The sequence below is a fragment of the Myripristis murdjan genome, chromosome 2 (assembly GCF_902150065.1).
Source record: "Myripristis murdjan chromosome 2, fMyrMur1.1, whole genome shotgun sequence".
Taxonomy (NCBI): domain Eukaryota; kingdom Metazoa; phylum Chordata; class Actinopteri; order Holocentriformes; family Holocentridae; genus Myripristis; species Myripristis murdjan.
In genome coordinates this window covers 12,290,408-12,312,567 of record NC_043981.1, presented here as the reverse complement: position 1 = coordinate 12,312,567, position 22,160 = coordinate 12,290,408, and the positions used below count along the sequence as shown (strand labels likewise).

At 44.4% G+C, this 22,160-nt stretch overlaps 1 long non-coding RNA gene across 1 annotated transcript in view; it reads left to right on the top strand.

The window, feature by feature from the left end:
- The window catches only part of LOC115370229 (uncharacterized), a 50,430-nt gene extending 30,758 nt beyond the window's left edge, over nucleotides 1–19,672 (top strand). Inside the window, exon 3 of the long non-coding RNA XR_003929229.1 lies at nucleotides 19,015–19,672. This is a non-coding gene — a long non-coding RNA (uncharacterized LOC115370229). The remainder of the gene's footprint in view (nucleotides 1–19,014) is intronic.
- Nucleotides 19,673–22,160: the final 2,488 nt, after the last annotated feature.

Here is a 22,160-nt window from a genome sequence, read left to right as displayed (position 1 = left end):
GAAAACAAAAAACAGTAGCCAAGGACATGGAGGAGAGACTTCTGTTGATGTTGGCACTGGTTGCTATGGACCTGGATGTGCTATAGTTACACATGCATGTTCAGGTCACATGTTTTTCAAATTTAACTTCTGAATTGCATCTGAAATCCAAAAGATCTGTGATCTGTGTCTCGGGGATGAATTAGGTAGGAAGTTCAAAACGGCATGTAAATACCACAGTTTAAATCACAGGTAGAAATAAATGCATATAATAAATAATAAATAATTCAGTGCAAGGCCAGTAGTTTTTCTTTATGCCGTTTGAAATCCAGATGAGTAACTACTGCCGTGATGCACAAGGCTGCAGAATCAGTGCTGGTCTGGTGTCTGCTTCTGGTTATCCAATGCTGTAGCTTTGCTGTTGATGTATTAACTCTAATTGTGTAAATTTAGGGGATTTTCACACTGGATCATCATGGTTGTGTGTGTGTGTGTGTGTGTAATCACGTATGTGTGGACACCTTGCTCACGGGGTGATGAGCTCAGCAAAGAAATATACCTCATAAACCCACTAAGGCTGCTAATCATGACCACCACGAACACACTTGAGCCAAAGCATCCACTGCAAGTCTCTCTGTCTCTCTCTCATTCTCAGACACACACACACACACACACACACACGCACACACATACACTGCACGTCTACAAACAGCTGAGGTAGATTTGTGGTTGAACACAGCGTCCCATCCTCGGCCCAGACATCTTACTGTTGACAGCTAATTCAATCGGCTCTCTGGCCCGAACCTGGATCAAGATGGTGCAACGTGTTAGTGAAACCCAACGCTTTCTGTTTGACGTCGTCCGATGAAACGTGACCCAAACACACTGCGTTATGGAGGAGTTGGACCGTAAACGCCACCAGTTTCTCCCCCGTGGTATCCAGTAAGCGCCATTAAAACAAGAGCTGTAAATCATGACATATCCATTAGAGAGGGGAGGTTATGTAACACATCTGTTGACGAAATATTCAAATGTGATGTTTGGGAATTGGAGGCTTTTGTCTTCAGGCTGGGTAAATGCTAATCTAATGGTGAGCACACTGAGGCAATAATGGAGAAAGACAGGGAGTTAGGGTTAGGCAAGATTAATCAGGACAGAAAACAGCTGTATTATACTTGTTTATAAGTCAGTGTGTATAATTGTACTGCTACACGCCTGGAATACTAGAGGTTAAGGCATCGTGTCTGGTATTCAATTCAATTCAATTTTTTTTTTTTTAAATACAGTTATTGTTGGGTTAGTGGTTAGATTTGGGGTTTGGGCCTTGGGAATTGTACAGTTAGTATGTGAATATGGGTGTTTCCAGGTGTGTGCATTATTATGATGCCCATATCCCTTTTTTTTTTTTTTTTTTTGTAAAAAAAGAAGCTATTTGGGTAATTGGCACTGAGTGATTGGTCAGTTTCTGAATGTGTGTGTGCTCAGTGTCTGCTCGGCTCCCAGGGCCAAAAATAAGGACCAGGTGGAAGAAAACCAGGTGACTGTTGATTTGATGTGTCCAGTGTTAATTTTACATTGGATAGGTTGATATGAAATGAATCATCAACACTGATTCAAATGTGAAACTGAACTGATACAATGTTGATAATGAGCTGAATATTAATATTGGATGGTCCAAATAAAGTGTTACCAGGAGGTGTATGCCTTATCATCTCAAATTTGGGTACAAAGGTTCTACAGAGAAAACTGAAATTGGACTGAAATCCCATGAGTCCCATTGCCCGTCCCATGAAAACAAACACCCATTATTCCAAAATGTCCACTCTGTAAAGTTGGTTAAGAGCAGGCAGAAGTTTCCTCAGGTTATGATTACAGTAAACAGGGGTGAATGCATTTGTATTGAATGGCTGTCGGTTATGACTTGGTGGCCAAGATCAATTAACAGTTAAGCTCCCGAGTCTAAATGTTCAAATTCAACTCATGGGTGCAGTGTGTTTGTCTTCAAGGTCTTGCTGTTCCTGCTCTGTCCACTAGGGTTCCCTGTTTCCTGTCACTGCTCACCTGTTTCCTGTCTGCAATCAGCCTAGCTCCACTCCTCCCTGTGCAGCTGCTCCCCATCATTAATTAGTCTTCAGTAGTTTATTTGTACCGGCCAGTAGCTCAGTAGTTTTCACCAGCCTGCTATAGTGCACTCTGTAGCTCTCCTGCAGTTTCCACATCTCTGTATCTGTGTGTTGGTCACCTGGTCTTTCCTTTACCTGCGTCCCTTTTGGACCGTTATGGCTGGCTTTCAGTAACGATTTCAACATCAGTCTTCCACCTTGAGTGTCCAAATTTTTCTGTCAAATGTCCATCAACTGTCTCCAACTGTGGCAGCCATGAGACAGCTGGCCGTCGTACCCGTATGATGAAATTTTCACATTAGCCTTTCACCTGTCGTTGAGCATCACATGAAACTTTATGAAATTCCTTCCAATAATTAAAAAAAAGAGCTATTCAAGAAATAAAGGCATAAAAAACTATCTAGCCACAAAGTAACAAATTTGGCCGCACCATTGTTACAACATGAGGACTAAAAGCATTCAAATGGCTTGGTCCTGAATGTTATACTGTCCTGATAGTTTAATGGGAAAAGAGGAGAAATCCCACGATTTTTGGACGTAACGTTTTGTTTTTGTAGCTCTGTCACAGGCTATCAGTTGTCTCTCAGTAGTAAAATAACAAATAGTTAAAGCTGAACTCTATCATTTATCTTCTCGAGTGGAGCCAAGGACACTGGGTGGAGATAACGTCCCGTATCGGACTGCCTGACCCTGCGCTGTGTCCCATTAAAACATCTCCTCTGGTGTCACAGGACATCTCACAGTGCTGGCAACGAGACACGGGACATTTTTCTGGAATAGTGCCTCGTATATCAGGTTTTATGTATTCTCTATTAGATCTGCCGATAGATGGCCCAATTATTGTCCTGTGTTTGTCCGCACGTGTTGAATCTCACCGCTCTTGACGTGAACTTCCCCTGGAAAACCACATGTGTGTGTGAGCGTATGTACCGCACTCACATGTACGAGGGTCTCACACATGTGCTTGTATGTGTTTTCGGTTTGTTTGTGTACGCCAGGCAAGGTCCTGGGCGCTTGGGGACTCGGCCGTCTCTCCCACAATCCCCCTTGGTAACCCGACCCCTATTGCTTTCACAAAACGCAAGTAAGCGCAATAAAAACGTGACCTAGTTTTACACGATTGGAGACGAGAGGGGCCAAACACAGACAGGATTAACACCGTGGAAATGGTCCGTTCATATGCACACATATGGACAAACACTCTCTCTTTGGTGCCGGCTCTCCGTGTAAACCTGGTATTGTGAGTCTCCAGACTGATGTATCCACACACACACACAGACCCATCAACCTTCTCACATTCCCCCCCGCCCTCGTTTGGCCCACATCCCACACCGCCTCACGGGACTCCCACCTTCCCCCGGCCTCAGGTCACAGCTCATTTGCAGAGGCCATCTTTGTTTCCCCTCTCTCTCCCTCCTCCACTGTTTTGACGGGGCTGGAGCGCCCGGACCCCACCACCCTCCGCCGAGCCCCCCCTCCACCGCCGCCACAGACTTGGGTCAAACACTACTGCAGCTAATTTTTTTTTTTTTGCATTTGTTTTGTCCCACTTAGTCTCAGCAGATGGGTAATTCATATTTCCAGGAATGCTGTTAATCACAAAAGAGTTTGCTCGAAATACCAAAGACATTTTCCCCTTGAGGTTTCCAGTCTGCCGCGGTCTTCATTGTTTTCATTGCCCAGTCCAATGAGGCTGGATGGCTATTTGTTTGTGGGGCCCGAATGGTCAAAAATGTACATGCGAAAAACTCAACAGCTCTTTTCCAGCATAATGCATCGCCCTCAGGGGCAAATAGTTTTGTTTAGGGAACCATTTCCAGCAAACTGTAACCATCCACCTGTAATACAGTATGTACTTGTTAGGGGCAGATAGATACAGTTTGCTGGTGTGCTGGAGACACTGCTCTAGGGAAAAAAAATGTGTTTATTTTGAGTGAACATTTCCTTTTAAGGACACTGTACTGTACTTTCTTTAAAGTAACTTGTTTTAATTTACTATTAAAGCAATTCATTTGAGTACTTTTGCATTACTCACTTCAAAAGACCTGGCAATATGGTTTGTATTGCCAATAATTAGTTTAAATGCAATGGTATTGGTGTTTTTTTGAAAACTACGAAAGCTTTGAAACTATTAAAAAAACAAAAATTGCAATCTAATTTTAAAGAGTAACTAATAACACATCACAAATGGTGGGGGGAAAAAAAACAAAAAACAAAAGTACTACATTAAGTTACTGGATACCTCTAAAGTAAGTACTGTAAAGCAATAGAAATGATCGTGCTACCCGCAGCACAGCCCGCCACACTCCCCTGTGGCAAAGCCTTCTTGTGTGTTCTTTGGACGGGTTTAGACAAATGCGAAGACATATAGGCAAATAGCGTTTGACCCAGGCCTGCCTCCCACACACCACATGTAAGGAGGATTAATGTGGAGAACCACCTTGTCAAAACACTGCCAGGTAGGTGGGAGTTTGACGTTTAAAAGCAAAAAAAAACCAACTTCCCCTCTTTTCCCCCACTGGAGAGGTCCTTCTTCAGGAGTGATTCAGTTGCACGTAGGAGGTTTGAGATGATTTGCCTTAAAATCTGTCATGGACTTCAAACACTGTAATCCATTTCTATCAGTGCAGGGAGCCAAAGACACACCAAAATGACAAGTGAAAGACGTACGGCTACAACAAAACATCGCTCACGTCTCACTCAACCTCTCATTTGGGAGCGCATCCGATCGAAACGTGAGCCGCCGCTGTCCAGGAGCTGCTGAGCGAGATTTCTGGATCTAATAAGTGTCTCCTGGTGACTCATTGTAGAGGCTCCTCACCTGTCGAACTGATAATACTGTCTGCCTGCTCACGTCAACAGACACAAACACACATATCATGTCTTTTAAGTTGTTTTGACCACGCTCATTTTCCCAGGCCAGTCAGCCCGCTACAATGAACCTGTCACTGCCTGGATGAGCTGAGGCCGTGAGCGTCGCGGGTCACCGTGGGGAAGGGCCGTCTGCAAAGCCAATTAGCCTCTCAGCGCACCATAAAAACAGACCAAGCCTGCCGCTCGGGGGAAAACTTTCCTGGCCCGGAATCCACGCGGAGGATTTTTTCCAATACGACAATTTGGACCATGGGCGGTTTAAAAAAAAAAAAAAAAAAGTTTGAAGAAGAAGAAAAAAAAGGAAACTCAATCTCTCCACTCCCAAAATATTTGCACTGCTGAGAAAAACAAAAGTGATCCGATTTCGGTTCGGTTCCATTTTTGGTGACACACTTCTCCGAGGAGACCGGAGGGAGTTGTGGAGCAGACACATAATCTCTCCTTGACAGGAAAATTACTGAATGAAGTGTGAATGTTTATACTGCAGACCAGCAGGAGGGGTGCTGAGAAACTGACGTGAAATCAATTGGTTACGGGCAGGGTCCGAAGTTAACACCTGCCAAGCACAAGATACAGGTAAAATTTATCTGTGGCTGATGAAGGGCCACCTGTCAAAATTCCCCTCAAAGCACTGATTTTGCCTTTTTTTGCAGACTCCCCGCTGGCCACCCGACACTCTGTGAGTCTGAGCCAATCAAACGAAAACGAAACAAAAACACTCCTTGTCAGACAGACTCCTTGCTGGCTGAGTCAAAAGCGAAGGAGAAGCGCTCAAACAGGTGTGCCGACATGTACGGGACGGTGTTTTTTTTTTTTTTTAAAAGCATGATGTGGAGGCAAGGAGCCATCCTCCCTTGAATGGCCGCTCGCCAACAATAACAAAAAATAGGGAGAGATAATTGATTCATGGAGCGAAATGCTCTGGGGAAAAAAAATAAATCAACAAAATATGTGCACTATGTTTGTGGTCTCTGTAATTTCGCCACACTGGTGTCGTAAAAGACCATTTCAGTGCGGTTAAAGCTAATAACTAAATATTCACACCAGTTTTGAAACTGTGGTGTTTTTAAAAAATTGGGCAGATGGAATTTGTACTATTGAATAAACCTGAGCTGGACTCTGACTGCATTACAATCTGAACACACACACACCATCCAGCCAGACAGAAACCATTACTCACCCAGACTGTTGTATAAATTTGTATGAACAATATATATCAACTACTTTTTCTTTGCTTTTTTTTCCCCCCTCTCTAACCACTTGACCTTCCTGCTGCCCTTGAGCAAGGCACTGAACCCTGACTTGCTCTGCACTCCAGCCGACCCTGCACTCCGAACTCCCATAAATTAAAGAGACAAATTAATCGGCCTGTCGAGCAATCGTCTCCCTCTTCTCGTTGTAAAAACACATTACAAGGCTCGTTTGGACGCCGCGCCGCGTATGACATCTCTCCACCCCCCCACCAGGCTCGTCTTGGATCGTTTTCCCTCGAGCCCTCAAGCCGTATGTTATGATTTATGTCTTCTGTGATTACGGTATGTGAAGGTAGCGGTGGATCATTGCGCAGACGGAGCCGTGGCCTTATTCTGTCCAGACTCTGTGCGGAATCAAAGCTAAAAACCACACTGAGGTCTTAAGTGGCTGAGCACCTACAGAATGGCACATTGCATGGACACACACACTCTCACACACACACACACACACACATATATTACACAGCGTGTGAGACACATGGCGAGTCAGGCCCGGTGGTGTTTTGATAACATTCCCGATGTGATATTCAGAGCATGGCATAAGGCTTGTGACCTCTGTCTCCCTCCCGCTTTGTCTGCCATTCTCTTTGTCTGCTCATGTCTCTCTCACTCACACTTCTTCTCAGCTGATTCACATCACCACGCTTGATGTGCTGGGCTCGCTTCGGGGGCTACAGGGAGGGCAGGAGGCTTTCCCTGGCTGTCCCACATACCTCTCGCTTGCCTTTTGGCATACGCCTTATCTTAATTGGGCTATTCCTCCGGGAGCGTTGAGTAATATAAAACCATTTTGCAAGTTCCTTCCATAAAATTAACACAAACTGACTTTGCAAAAGCGGATTGCGATACCCTCCTTTCTCCATCTCACTCTTTTCTTCTCCACCCGCTCTCTACATCCTTCAGTCTTTGTTGTGATTACTGGACGGAGGATGTAAAAGCAGGTGATGGAGCAGGACTTTGGGCATAACTCCTGCTCAGGGTGAAACGGTGGATTTCACAGTCGTGTAAACACACTGGTCAGGCTTTCACTTTTGAAAGCCACTCACTGCAAAAACGTCTCCCTCTTACCCAGTCTTGAAACCTCATATTCAGGGTTAAAATCTTATTTGTCTTATTCCGCCTTTTTTCAACATATTTATACTCAGAAAAGTAAGAAATAAGTGGGATTTGCTTGTGTTTGAAGTTTTTTTTATTTTTTTATTTTTTTTTTTTTGCAGAGCTCCACCTACTCTGTAATATATAATATAGGTTCTGCAAGTCATGCTTTCATCCAGGATCTCCTAGCATGAGTGTGTTAGCCTGGGTGGCCCCAGTGAAAGCTGTCCTCAATGACAGGAGCCCTCTCCTGCAGCTGAGCCTGGTTTATATGAGCCGCTCCGTAGTGGAGGCCATTGTTGAGAATTAATTAAACTTTTGGAGGACTGAAACATGTTTCAGTTCCACTTCATATCTAATTCAATATACACAACATAGATTCCAGTGTATTCCATCTGGGATCACTCAGCTTCTCTCCACTGGTTATTGAAACTAGTGGCTCAATAATCACAGAGAAGGGAGTGTGGGCCTTCGACTCCTCTTAGATTCCTCTGTGATGAAGCCTGTTTACACTGGAATTTTTTTAAATGATTTTTTTAAGAATGCAAAATCTAAAAGCATCCTCTGTCTAATTTTCAATCAATCCAGACTCTCAAATCCTAGAATAAAGTGCTTAAGGTTTTGAAAAATACACTCATAAGGAAGCTTACTTTTTCTTTTCTTTTCTATTATTATTATTTTCTGTCTTTTATTTACTTTGTGTGCAGTGACTTGTGCATGTTTTGGCTTGTATGGTAACCTGTTTCTTGCTGAGTGCTGAATCACTTGCAGCTCTCACAGAATTGCAGAGGACAAACCAGCTGGATCCTCACTGTTATTTCATCATTATTTTCATGTCCCTGATTCTGCCTTTTTTCTACTATAGAATGCAAGCTATTCAGTGATCTGAATGTGAGCATTTAAGGCTCTAACTCTTTCCATAAATCTAGTGAATCGAGGTAAAAGCTGTTATCCCCTATTGATTGCCAATCACAAAGGAGATGTTAAAAAGTAGATGAGGCAGAGAAAGGTTTGAGACAGCAGATAAATATTTTGATTTTTTTTTTCAAATTCTACTTTTTTAATGTTTATTAAACCAGGAAAAGCCCAATTGAGATTAAACCCCCTTTTCCAGTGGGGTACTGACCATGCGGCAGTGGATGCAGGATGATGCAAAAAAAAAATTTAATACTTGTGGCATAGTAGCCATGTTGGCTCTTGTATAACAGTGACACAGACAATCTAGGCCAGAGCATTTTGTGCAGAACCAGGCCTGCCTGACGCTCTAACCTTAATAGGCCACCCAGGGGTGTTAAATCGCCCCAGAGCTTGTGAGCCCTCCTGGGCCATCCGGTCCAGCCCAGGAGCCCTGCTGGAGATCCTTTTTCTCCTGGAGCCTCGGTTCAAATCTCTGCAACAGATCTGCCAGAGATTCCCTCGCATTGGCAGATGAAAGTCTGCTACCGGTAAGTAGGCCATAAAACCGCAGGAAGGAGGGGAAAAAAACAGAGAAGGCCTCGGTATCCCATGCCAAAATACAACCACCACTACCCCCCTCTTTCTCTCTCTCTCCATGCCCCTCCCATTCCTCTACTATCCACAAACCAAAGTTCATCCTTCCCGTGGTGCTCCCCCACCCTTGGCTACAGACCACTGGGTCAGGAAGCAATTTGAAGGTGGGGCACCCTGGTGGTCCTGGGTGGTAGACAGACGGACTGAATGGGAGGGAGGAAGAGTGGGACACCAGATTGTTAGCGGAGCTGCAGGATGTCAGCGAGGTGCCACCATCATTATCCCTCATCCTCACTCCACCTAGGAGGACCCCACCTTCTGATATTGTCTGTGTGTCTGTGTGTTTGTGTGTGTGTGTGTGTGTGTGTGTGTGTGTGGGATGCTTGCATTTACAGAGCCAAAAAGGAAGCTCCCGACAGCTGTTCCTCTCATCACCTTCAGCTGACGAGTGGAAGTGACCTCTCTCCCTCTCTTTCCCTCTCTCTGCCTCCATCATTCTCGTTTACTTCCTTCCCCCACATCTTCCTCCTCCATGTCATCAAGGCAGATCAAACCAGAGACCCTTGACCTGCTATAACGTCAAGAGAGGGATGTTTCTGATGAACAGAGTGTGTGCATGTGTGTATATGTGTGTATATGTGTGTGTGTGTGTGCTGTCTGCATCCTATATCATCATATTTCTTGAAGCTACTAGACTTCTGGGCCGCATCAACGATAATTACAGTACCATTGATTGTCACGGTGGAGCCATAACTGTATTTCCTGTCGCAGTTTTCGGTCTTGAGTTACACTGCACCGGAGACCCCTTGGACTCAGCCCCTCCAAACTTTTAAAGTACAGTAATTCCCTCTGTTTTGCATCTGTGCTACTTCAGCGGTCTGACACAGCCCAGCGAGTGAATCTGTGTGTGGATGATTCCCTCGCCTTTCCTCTCTGGCATCTGGTAATGAATTTGCCGAGTGAAAAAAAGAGCTGTGCCAGAACAGAAAATCTCTGTGGGATGTGAATTATACCAAGGGGAACGCTGAGGCTGCAGATCTGCCCAATAATACCGTCACTCTTTATCTCGGCCTTTTAATATGATTGAACACGTGGTGCAACGACGAGCTGGCGCGCGTTCGTCGGCAGCGTAGCCCGCTTTCAGGGAGACTGTTGAGCCGTTGTTGCTCGCGAGTGGAATCGAGGCGCTGGCAGCCGGCCTCTGCCAGTTTCCCGGCTGTTACAGAGCCGCTGTTTTTCCGGTGGTGCCACTTTCTCTGACATCATTTACCGGACTGTATGCGCAGTTCCAGTAGACCGATGTAGAGGGCCACCGGGCAGTGGCTGGCCGAGGGCCGCTCAGCTGTCTCTGCCAAGAATTAAACACCAGTGACGTCGAGGACTGTCAACACCTTGGCTGTTTTGAGTACAGCACACTCTGCGGCGGTGATACAGCGTGGAGGGGAGCTGGGCTCGAGGAGGGGCAGCTCGGCAAGTCAAATGTTTACCGGCCATGTTATCTTTAGGTGCTCCTGGAGGACTGATGAAGTGATTGCTGACAAACCTCTTTAAGCATTAATTCATCAGTTACATGTCAGCTGTCTTGGGTTGAAACAGAGGCCAGCGCCAAGTTAACCTTGTGTGTTGTTGTTGTTGTTGTTGTTGACGTCGATATAGATCTCGGTCAAGGGGAGTTTTCAAGGCTCCGCTGTTAAACTGTGGCACAGATAAGCCACACATGGAAGTCATTTCTGCCTATCTGCATGAAAAAGCCTGGCTCCCGTACCGAGATTTATAATAGGCTCCGAGATAGTGTATCAGGTTGTTGTTCATTTGAAGCGCCACACAGAACTACAGAGCAGCGGCTGAGGCCCACACGCTCTGTGAAACATCTGCGGTTAAAAACATGGCCTGTGGACAGAAACAACATTAGGAAGCTGTCACATTGTTAGTGTCTAGCAAGTTAATAAATTTGGAAAGCTCCGAAATTTGTAAACGTGGAATATGGGTCAGCTTTACTGTTTTCAGTAACACCAACATCCATTTGATAATTTATGTATTCTAATTGTGATTCATGAAGGCACGTGTCGGTAAAAACCAACAACCAAAACCAAAAAAAAAAAAGAGAGAAAAAGAAAAGAAAAGCCCACTCCTTGTTTTTTTTAGTTAAACAGAACATGAGTTATATTTCAGTAAAAAAAATGGCCCTGCCTCACACTGGGTGTGAGGCAGGGCCATTGATAAATACAGGGCTATGTGATAAATACATATACTATGGCTGAAAATAGGACAGTGTAAAGGACTCCTGTTATGCCTTCACTCCTTTTCTGGAATGAAGAAAATGTCTTTGACACTGACGCCCCTGAAACTTTGACATCTAGCTTAATTAGGAAACTTTTTCTACCTATGGGAAACAACCGTCGTTTATAGTAAATTAAACAAAATTGCAAAGCTGGTAGCACAAGGCACCAGTACTGTGTGACTGGGCACAGGCTGTGCTTTCCATTCAGCTGCTGGAGGAAATCAGCAGAAGGTCGTTTGGGACTTTCAGAGCCATGGATCAGCAAGGCCATTCTGTTATACAACTCGAAAGGTTAGAGAATGGAAAGCCTGTCCACTTACCAGGTGCAAATGTTACTTGAAATGATTTTATGCTAATATTAAGCGATAAAAACATGCTTTTAAAATGAAGTGTTCATGGCTTTACTCAAACGTTTGGAATTTCTGCCGAATATTTCTGAACATGCCTTTTGAAATGGCTTGCTGGCTGTTTTCAAGCTCCTAAAAAGACCTGCCAAACTTATTGCCTTGGACGGAGTCTGAAAGTTTTACTGTTAAGAAAAAAAAGGGGGGGGGGGCGTCTCAGATGTGAGGACTTACACATTTCAGACTTTGCAGAGCGGAAGCCTTTTGATCTCCAGACTGCCATCGTCTCCAAGAGCATTGATCAGCTGGAAGTAGCTCTTATCCAAACAGAGGGCTGACCTCTTTTTGGAAACTCGGGGTTTCTGCCACCGCCGCTGCTTCTTCCGTGGACTGAGCGCTAAACGGCAGATCAGAGAACCCTTCAGCACCCACAGTGGGAATTGCTACAGGCCCTGTTCAATTCAATTTAGTTCACTTTACGTCTGCTCGGCTCCGTGCAGTTCAACTATTTTTGCATGCAGCATCTCTGACCTCTTGGAGTTTTATCCCCTCTTCACCTCTTTCAATCCTCAACTGCATTTGTAGCATTACCAGGCCTTTTTTTTTTTACCAGTCATTTCTTTCCCTCCTTTGTTGAAGCGAGCCAGGAAGGAACTTGGCTGAGGAAACGCACAAGGATAAGGAACCTGAGGATGTCTTAACCTGAAAGTGTGTATGTGTGAGAGAGATGGATTTTATATTGCGTCACCGTTTGAGGAAGTTGTAGGATACGATTCCCATTCACACACCCCGACATCCTCCCGTAGCTCGCAGCAGGATGAGGAACTCCTTTTACTGACTTTCGAAACAGGAAAAGTTGTTGTGGTGCAACACCCGCGTGGGACTGGCCGTGTGGGACGTTTTACAGATGTGGGGCATCAGGAGGAGGAGGAGGAGGCCGAGCTGACCTTGATTACTCAGTGCATTTACCGTGACCAGTTGTGATGAGCGATGGGTGTACATGGGTAACTAAAAACGTGTCACACCTATGGGAGGGAGCAGGAAGTCCATCACAATAGCCGAAATCTTTGGAAGGAAACGGGCATTGTGCAGTGACTCAGCAGAACTTCTTGCACGTGAGCCAACTGGAAAGGGCGGCCGAGAAGCAGTGAACTAATTTTAACTTTGATAGTAGGGCTTGGCTGTATTTGGCATTTAGGGGATTTTCAAGATTACAGTGGAGTAGATCTTTCATAGAGAAATTACAGTCCATCTGACAAGCTTATCTCCTCTATAAGTCTTTTTTTTTTTTTTTTTAAGATTATGTTGCACAAGTAACATTTTCCTTGGTTCTTGCAACTTCAAAGCAAAGGTTGGAGGTCCTCTGAGTTTCAGTGCCGGACTTCAGAGCACTGGAGCTTAGCTGGAGTGAAAGATGATCTATTTGATGTCGGAGATTTGGTTAGTTGAGGAAATTAACCTGCGGGAGAGCTCCCTTGATCCCCTCCTTCTGCTTTAGCCTATAATGAGCCTCGGCAATATGAGAGTTGTGCGCCCGTGTGGAGGACAAGGTCGGGGCACGGAGATTGATTCTCGGTCCCTTTTGCATCTAATGTCACGTGCACCTCCCGGGGTCACGAGTCACACTTGAAAATTTACACCAACCTTTAGGGGGACTTAGCTCATTTCCGCGTCTCCATTTCACCCTGACACGTGAACTCTGAGGAGAGAGGGCACCGCGATATCCGGGCCCGAGATGGCGAGATAGGGAGTGATGGAGAGGGTGAGAGTCGGACAGGAATCACGAAGGGTTTTCGAGAAACTCTAGTCTGGAAGACGGTGGCCCAGGAGAAGCCGCGGCGTGTGTTCGGATGGCTGGTCTTGATGTCCCGTTGAGGGAGGAGGATCCTACATCTGTCTTCTTTGGCTCTGCTTGTCAAGGTCACGACCCCATTCTGTCATTAGCGGGGATGACAGAAAGACTGACGGGGCCCGTGTTCAGTAGGTCAGGAGCCTGTGGGTGACTGACTAATGCAGAAGCCACAAAGCAAATTTGGTTTGGGAAAATGTCAAAGTGGTCCAAGGCTCCATCCAATTGTGTGTGTTTTGAGAGAAAGAGAGAGAGACGGAGCACAGCAGGAGAAGCATACAAACACACACACACACACACACACACACACACACACACACACACTCTTGGACGGAGCCTCATTCTAAAGCATTTCAGCCAGATCAGCGTCCTGTCTTAGCCCAGTCACGGTATGCAGATAAATCAATCTTCATCAGTATGGCACAGACGTTCACAGAGGAGACTCACAAGAACAGAGAATCACAGATCTGGAAATGATAGCTCGCTTCAGCGGTTTGCTCCCTCTGATGACTTGACAATATGCTTCGCGTCTCTCCAAGGTTCGGGCACTGAGTTCATTGAGTAGTCTGGATAAATGCAACCAAAACAACACACAAATCTCATGCAGATCGTCACAGCAAAAGACTCCGAGCTGGGTTTGCTGCTGAGGGGCAAGCGCACGACACGGGGCTACTGGGAGAGCACCAAAAATATTATTTATTTGTCCAAAGCAATCTGATGTGCTCCACTAAACACAAATGTGCATGCAAGTCTTCCCTCTCCGTTGCAGCCATCTACAAGGACCTTGTTAGATTTTGATAACATTGTAAAGCCCATATATAAAATAAGCCATGATGTTATTCCTGGCCTCTGTCACGGGGAGAGCAGGCGAGTGGACCCAAATGCACACCGGGGAGGCAAAGCTGAGATTTTGAGTCTTTACTGAAGAACAGGTCAGCAGGAGTACAGGAACAAACCGGGAGATGGAATCAAAACCATAAACAAACAATAAACTAGCCAGAAAGTAACTGAAAGCTAAACTTAAATAAACTGAACTAATGATGGAATCGCAGGGGAACAGGCAGGGAGCTGATCGGCTCCTAGGGGGCAAATGAACAGGTAAAAAATGGACAGGGCTGACACGGCTAATGCAGGGCAGGTGTGCAATAACAGAAAGGACACAAAAAAACAATCTACGAGAACAGAGAGAGCAAAGCAAAGGCAAACACAAGATTGTGACAGCCTCGCTGGCAAACGCAACCCAAACAGCGTTGCATCACGCCCGCAGCATTGTTGACAGCGGTTTGTGATGCAAAGCCGGCAGAGACGGGGCTAAATAACTCCTCTGATGGAAAGTGGGTCAACTGGCCAACTGCCACCGGAGTCTGCTACGCCAGGGCCCCCATCCCCATCACCTGCCTGTTTGGATTGGGTTTACACAGCCGTGGCCTGCAGGAGACCCCCACATGGGCTGGGAAGCAGGAGAGTGTTTCGTGAACCGTGAAGGAAATGCTGAACTGGGCTTTCGCATTGAGCTAATTTAAGAAAGCCCTGTTGTTTTAACACCATTCCAAGGCACTGGACTGTTTTGGAGGGGAGGAAGAGACAGACAGAGAGATTCTTAACCCGGTGCCCTAAGGATACCGGTCTGCATTCCTGCCGGTGGCTTGACCACAGAAGAACCCCTGTAGTGGGCCGAGCATGATTAGGCTCTCGCAGGAAAAGCTTACAGAGAGGCTCCTGTTGCACTCTGTACGCCTTTGGAGTATTTATTTAAGAGTTACAGGATTAAAATCTGCCATTTGCCCTGCATACATTCTTTGGGAGGATATGGTGTCCAGAGCAAATATAGTTTAAACTTAGACAGGTACCTTGCTAATAGATAGATAGATAGATAGATAGATAGATAGATAGATAGATAGATAGATACCCATTTAGATGGAGAACATAATCTATGTTCTCAGGCCCCTATAGATAGATAGATAGATAGATTACTTTATTAATCCCCAAGGGGAAATTTAAAATGTCACAAGCAGCAGCAAGGGGAAGAAATACATGACAATGGAGAGAAAAACAACAGAAATCATGGGACATAGAAGTAAAATACATAAAAACACACAGTGATAATAGATAATAAATGTTGATAAAAGGTGCGTGTAAAAAGGTTAAGTGTTAAAAAAATATATAAATATTCCCTTCATATAATCTTTTAATACTGTTTTAATACAGTTGTCAGACGTCATTTCAAATATTTTTTTACTGAACATAATAATAATGAAAAACTTTTGGAAGCAGCTTGATGATAAACTCCATTTGAGAGTTTATGATCAAGCATTTTATGATTCAGCGTTCTCTGAAAACATACTGTCAGTTATTCCTATTTGTGCTTTTATGTTGAGGAGACATAAGCTTAAGGGAACATGGGGCTGTTTGCAGTTTGAAAAAAACACCCTGGGGGAACACAGGGCCTGGGAACATGGGGTGGACCCCAAGGTTGGGTATCTGTGTAGCTAGGTAACATTGTGGTTGCAGGTAGGCCCGTGGTGGAGCTGACTCCGAGGCTTCCTCAGTGTCCTGTAGGTCTGCTGGGCTCGTCAGTGAGTCAGTGGGCTGACTCGATTTTCCCGGAGGACAGGAAACTAACTCCACTGTTGGGCTTCCTGGACCGTTTGGTGTCCATTCTCTGAAGAGTGTGGGAGTGAACACACATACAGTACATGAAAATACACATGTATATGCATCTATGTGTGTGTATGTGTACTGTATGCTTGCACACACACACACGGACACACACGCTGTCATACAACTGTTCCCTCCAGTTTTCCTGGTTCTATCTATCTACTCTTTTTATTTTTTTTTTCAGTGTGTACAGCATGCTGGCACAGCAATCCGCTTCGGTAAAACAAGGATGAGTGGTTTTGTCACATTGTAAAGTCATCAGCGGGTGGGCGTAGGGGGTGAGGCAGCAGGGCCCTTCAGCTGGCTCCCATGTCTGACCTGTTTCCACCCGCTTGTTATGACTCTAACAGTCACATCCTACCCTTCCAACCCACTCATCCCATAGGGAGACAGAGAGAGAGACATAGAAAAATTGAGACAGGGAGAGAGAGAGGAAGATGGAAAGAGAGAGACTGAGAAACAGATATAGACTACTGAAAAAGGAAATGCAGCATTTGTGATGTTTTTAAAAAAAATCTTATAAATGGAGTGTAAAGGAGACAGATCCAGTTGTGACCCTCCAAAGAGCTGACGACAGATGAGAGTGACAGATTAGAAACAGAAAGGACCTCTGTCAGTGGAGCGCCAAGTTGAAATATACTGTAGATTATTGGCTTGACAAGATGAGCCCCATCCCATTTTATCTCTGCAACCCGTGGCAATCTCCCAACCCTGAACACTCGCTGCAAAACTCTGTCATTTGGATCTTCTTGCTCTCCAGGAAAATCAGTTTCAGCATGGACACGGAGTCAGAAGTTACCTCGAAATACAGTATATGTGCATGACATTTGTATTGTACTATAATCTGTATTTGATATTTTAGTCATGGGATTTGTCTTTTCACACTGTTTTCCATCCTTCAGTGGTTCAGTGCTGCAGGATTAAACTAGTAACCTTCCGGCTATTTTTTTTTTTTTGCCATTTCATTGTTTCCTCTTGTCCCGAGATAACCGATGCCATCATTCAGTTCATTCTTTCATCGCGCTGCCTCATAAAAAAGCTAAACAACCTCTGAACAACTGAATCAGTTCATTTCGGTGCAAAATTAAGTGAGTTTAAAGTGGCAACAAGCTGCTTGAATAATGAGGCGATCCGTCAATTTGCAAAGAAATGAAAGCTCCTTTATTGCAGCATTGTAACAGCCAGCACGTTTCCAGCTAATGGCCAGTCATAAAAGTTTTTATGCATGTATCTTTTATAATGCCTGTTGGCGTCTCGTGTTGAATGAAACGATTTTGCCTCTTGCATGGAACAGAGTGTGGGACAGCGTCCATGTCTAACCATTTATTGGCGATATAAAACATGTTTTTAGCTTTCATGGTAGTTAATAGTGGTTATTGTGGTGGTGCTAGGTGGTAAACAGTGTCACGCTGTAGATATTCCAAAACAGTTTGCATCGAGCGTTTCTGGAGGCATTTGCTGGGTTTTTCGTCTCAAATTAAATGTGGATGGTTTTCTTCGACTTTTTTTAATACTTTTATCACCTCACGCATTCAGCCAGATGTCCATAAGTACCTAAAGTGACCTCAGTCCAGAAACTAGAGGCTTTAAAATCAGAAAATAATCCCATACAGTTTCACTCCCTGTTGTCACAGTGCACTCAGTGGCCTGCTGGCTTCACTTGTTCAGCAAGGTGAGTCCATCTACGTGACCTTATCCTCAAAAATCTGAGAGAGTTTATTTTGCACAGACAAGCAAACAGGTAGACAGAAAAACCTCAAGTTGGAAGTTAATGTCGTGGCACCAGACTCGACTGAAGCTGCTGCTGAGCTGATGACCATATGTGGCTGAATGGTGTGATGTTGAGCAGGCAACTACTAGCTGTTTAATTAGCAAGTCTAAGCATCATAAACCCCTGTCTGGTGGTTGCTTTGTCGTGGCCTTCATGCTGGAAACCACCACATCCTTGAACAGAGACGCAATTATGCAAGGACAGAATTTCACCCGTGCCCTCAAACTCCGGCTGCGTCTAAACCGTCGTCTGGTTTCAAACTGATTTCACGGTCGGGGTCAGGGCTTTCAAAAAGACTTCACACAAGGAAATCTCATTCAGCGGCGCTGTGTAGGAGAATCAGGTAGTTGGTGTTTGATCCAGACGCCGTTAAACAAATTAATAATCCGATTTCATCCACAACAACTGCAGCAGAGTGCTGTTTTCTCAGTCGCAGTGGAAACGAGGCCAGAGTTCACATTGAATAAGTGCAGAACCTCCTGACACAGCTCTGAGGGACGATTCCTTGTAAAACATGGCTGCAGCGGTGAGGAGTCATCAAAACGTGCTGCTTGATGCTTTGATGGCTGTTCTCAGCTTGACAGAGGATGTTGTGAACGTCCCTGAGTGTTACACTCTTACCCAGTCAGCAGGTTTGAAAGATCATCAGACATTCAGAGACGCCATCCTGACTCCCTTATCCTTACCTGAAAAATGTCCATGCTTGCAGAGATTTAAAACTAAAACTTGACATTGGAAGTCAGAGTTAAAGATAGCAACTTAAACTTTCTTCATATTTTATCAGCACATTTTTGGAACTGCTATCCACATTGCATTTTCAATTTAGCATGTTTTACTCATTTTACTGCCTCAGCACATGGCCTATTGATCAAGATGAAAAAAAAAAATCCAAAAAAATCTTTCTTCTCCCCCCCTAAAAGTTCTGCTGTTTGCCTCTAGGGGGCAGTGTGGCTTCATGCGTCGCTCCTGAGCTGGATGGAGTCGCCTGCAGAGGCCTCCAGCTGGTCTCACATTACAGGGTCTGACACTAAGCCTCTGCTCTCGCAGCAGACGGCTCCTTCGAGAGCAAAACCCTGCTGTTTATGCCAAAAGTCAGACTTAAGCAACTAACATCCAGATTACCATGCACATACTTGAAAATATCCATGAAGTTCAAAAATCATCAATTAAACCAAACACAGATTTGAAAAACGACTGTTTGGCGAACACAGATACAATTAATATGGTGCTTATTGCAGCGGAACATTTTAACCATTTTAACTTGATTTAACCTTTGCCATCTTCTGATTGCTTTAGATTTCATATTTCTGCCTGAACCCCCCGAGCAGATTAAAAGCACCCGCATGGCACCTGTCCCTGCTCCGTTGCTGTGTTGCTCAACATGTGCTGGGCCATTTGGAAGCTCTTCTGATGTTTCGCCAGTAGATCCATCGGCAGGTGGACATGGCTGTGTTTTCCCAGCCCCTTCCTCTTGGACGGCAGCAGAGGATCAGCCAGAAACAGGCCGCAGGATGCCTGAGGAGCGGCCAGGACTCAGGCTGTGTTGGCCTCTAAATATAGACACACAGTATAGACACACAATATACTTCTGTTCTCTTCTCTTGTCTTCTACATGGCAATATTCAACATGTTTTTATGGTGAATTACAGACAATTCTTAAGCAAAGCTGCAGGTGCAAGTGACCTTTCTCCCCAAAAAACATCTATTCTGATCATATCAGCTGCAACTTTCAGCACTAGTCAACACTGTATGCATGCTCTATAATTTCTACAATAGTTGCAATGGTCATAGTTTTGCTCCGAGGGCAAAATCCACTCTAAAGCACTTAAACAAAATGAAAAACAGCTATTGGTGGTCTGCCTTGCATTTCTGGGCCCATTTTGATGTTTGGCTGTGTGTTTTTCTTATTCCCGTCCATATCTGGCCCAACACACACTGTTGCATCCTTGGAAACATCTTGATGTGATGTGACACTGTGGAGTAATAAAATCTTTCATATCTAAAATATCAACCGTATGATAAATGTCAGGTTTTCAGTCTCTTTGAAGGAGAAAGTTTTTTTTTTTTTTTTTTCTCAGCTGCCCCTTTGAACTGACTGACTAACTGAACAATCATACTTTGATTCTTTCTATGACCAATGATTCTTTCTTTCTTGTATGTTGACTAGAGGGTGCCAGATCATAGACACATCCTTAGTGTTCATTAACCAGCAAAGCAGCAACTTCACACCCCTTCTTTAGGCATTGCTGAAAATCATTCTGGGAAATGTAGTAAATTACTGACTGAAATATGCGATGAGGCAGGTTGAGGGAGGTTCATGCCCTGAAAATCATAAAACGGACAATATCTAACAGAGTATCTGAGGCTGGACTTCTCCTTTAACTCACAGTACAAGTAGATCTGGACTGCAAGATTTCTGGACCAAATCAAGGGCCAAATATTCCACTTTAGCACACTGATCTTGGAAGATCAGCGTGCACTGAGCCCCCGACCAAATGACTGACGTGGGTTTTTCCAACTCAATTTTCTACATTTGTATCCACGGTGGAAAAAAAGAGCGATAGGAAGGGGTCAGCGGGGTCGGAGTGAGCGAAAGGTCAAGAGCTGGAAGGTAATGGCGGATACAGTTCTTACATCAGAGCCAGCCGGTAGCGATGGTGAGCATTTCAGATGGTCAGCGAGGCACTCCAAGAATTCAGAAATGCAGAAAGGGAGAGAGCAGGAGAGGGGCTGGGTGGGACGGGAGGGGGCTGGAGAAGGTGGTAGAAAGAGAGGCCTATGCTCTGTCCACAAGCCCCCAGTGCCTCTTCCGAGAAATGGACGGAGAGGGGAGGGGTGCTGCTGGAGTATGAGAGAGGGTGCTAAGCTGACACATGGACAACGTCAATGTCAAGCTATGCAGGCTGTAACTTGGGTTTTTCAGGCCTGGTGTGCAGAGGGTTGTCAAAAACTCTGTGCAAAGCGGTATCACTTCACTTGAGATACACTTGGTATGATGTCCATGTTGTGTAATGCACATTTTTTTTTTTTTTTTTTTTGCACATTTGGTGTTATTCAGCTGGATAACTCACATGACCTTTGAGTTTACATAAACTTAGTCAAGATAGAAGGCCAAACATGATTGATAGGTGCTGTAATATCTTCTAATTAGTCATTTTCTGTAAGGTTCGCTGATAGGAAAATACTGAAAGATTTATTTCCAAAACTGGAAAACTCTAAATGACAATTCCAATATTCATTTAAGACAACCTGATTTTCATTGCTGAGTATCTAAAAAAAAAAAAAGATTGCATCCTGAAAAAGTGCACTGTCTTGTAAACAGTCCAATTTCATGGTAATTGATGGGAAATCACAGTGCAACTTGGTTTTGAAAGCTATGGAAAAATCCTTCAAATAGTCTAGTAATGAAAAGCGCCTTAAGGTTTGGTTGGCTGCTGTGGTTGGCTAGCTAGTAACTCCCTGGCTTTAGAGCCGTGTCCAGGGCCCAAAAGTCATCAAGTTCATTTCCCATGTCGAGAAAAAGCAACCAAAATATCCAAAGCTGGACAACAACTGCAAGTGTGCACTGACTGCCCGACAGTAACCCAAATCATTTCTCTAAATTTAACCAAAGCAGTTTGTGCAGCATAACCTCAACTCAGTAGTAACCTTGTAAGATGAAGGTGCAGTACTAGTAGTAATCAAAGTAACCCTTTAATCAATGTTATTCCATAACCTTTTCAACCCTTCTGGTCCTATCAATGTCCTATCAATCATTACAATTGCATGCTGCGCGGCCAAAACCCACAGCACTTTACAGCACTTTAAATTCTAGTGGAGATCCCAAGGTTTCCAAAGATGCCAAATATGTCCAGCTGAATTACAGGGAAATGTGTGAAAGACATGTAGACACACATCGACATATTTTTTTTATTTGATGGAATGGTGAGGCCGTACAACAATGGCATCTTGGGTTTAAGTATTTCACTCAGTGTAAGTGTGATGTAGCTTCAATGAGGTGGCGCAAACAGCAGGAAATCCAAAAAAATCAAGTAAATAATAATGATTAATCAATTCTTGAATTTTTGAAATTGTTAGCACTCACCTCTGGAGGTGAAAATTTTCTGGTTGAGGAGTGAGCAATAAACACTTCACAAAAAGGCCCTGCGTTGCAAAAACAAATGCACATTTCACAACACTTGCATAACGCCCCCTAAGGATCTAATTTAAAATGATTACCCCACTGACAATTATTACTGTGTTTGTCTCTGTTTAGTGTGGTATGCCGCCCTGCTCTATTGGGGACCATTAAGTCTCCCTTAGGTGGATATCATAACTTTGTTGGCGGCACAAAATTTCCTGTGCTGTACAGTACTTGCAAACTCTGTCAATATGAACACTTTTTCCTCGCACAGATGTTTATTAGTTTTCTGTCTATAGGGGATCCATATGTGCAAATGCAT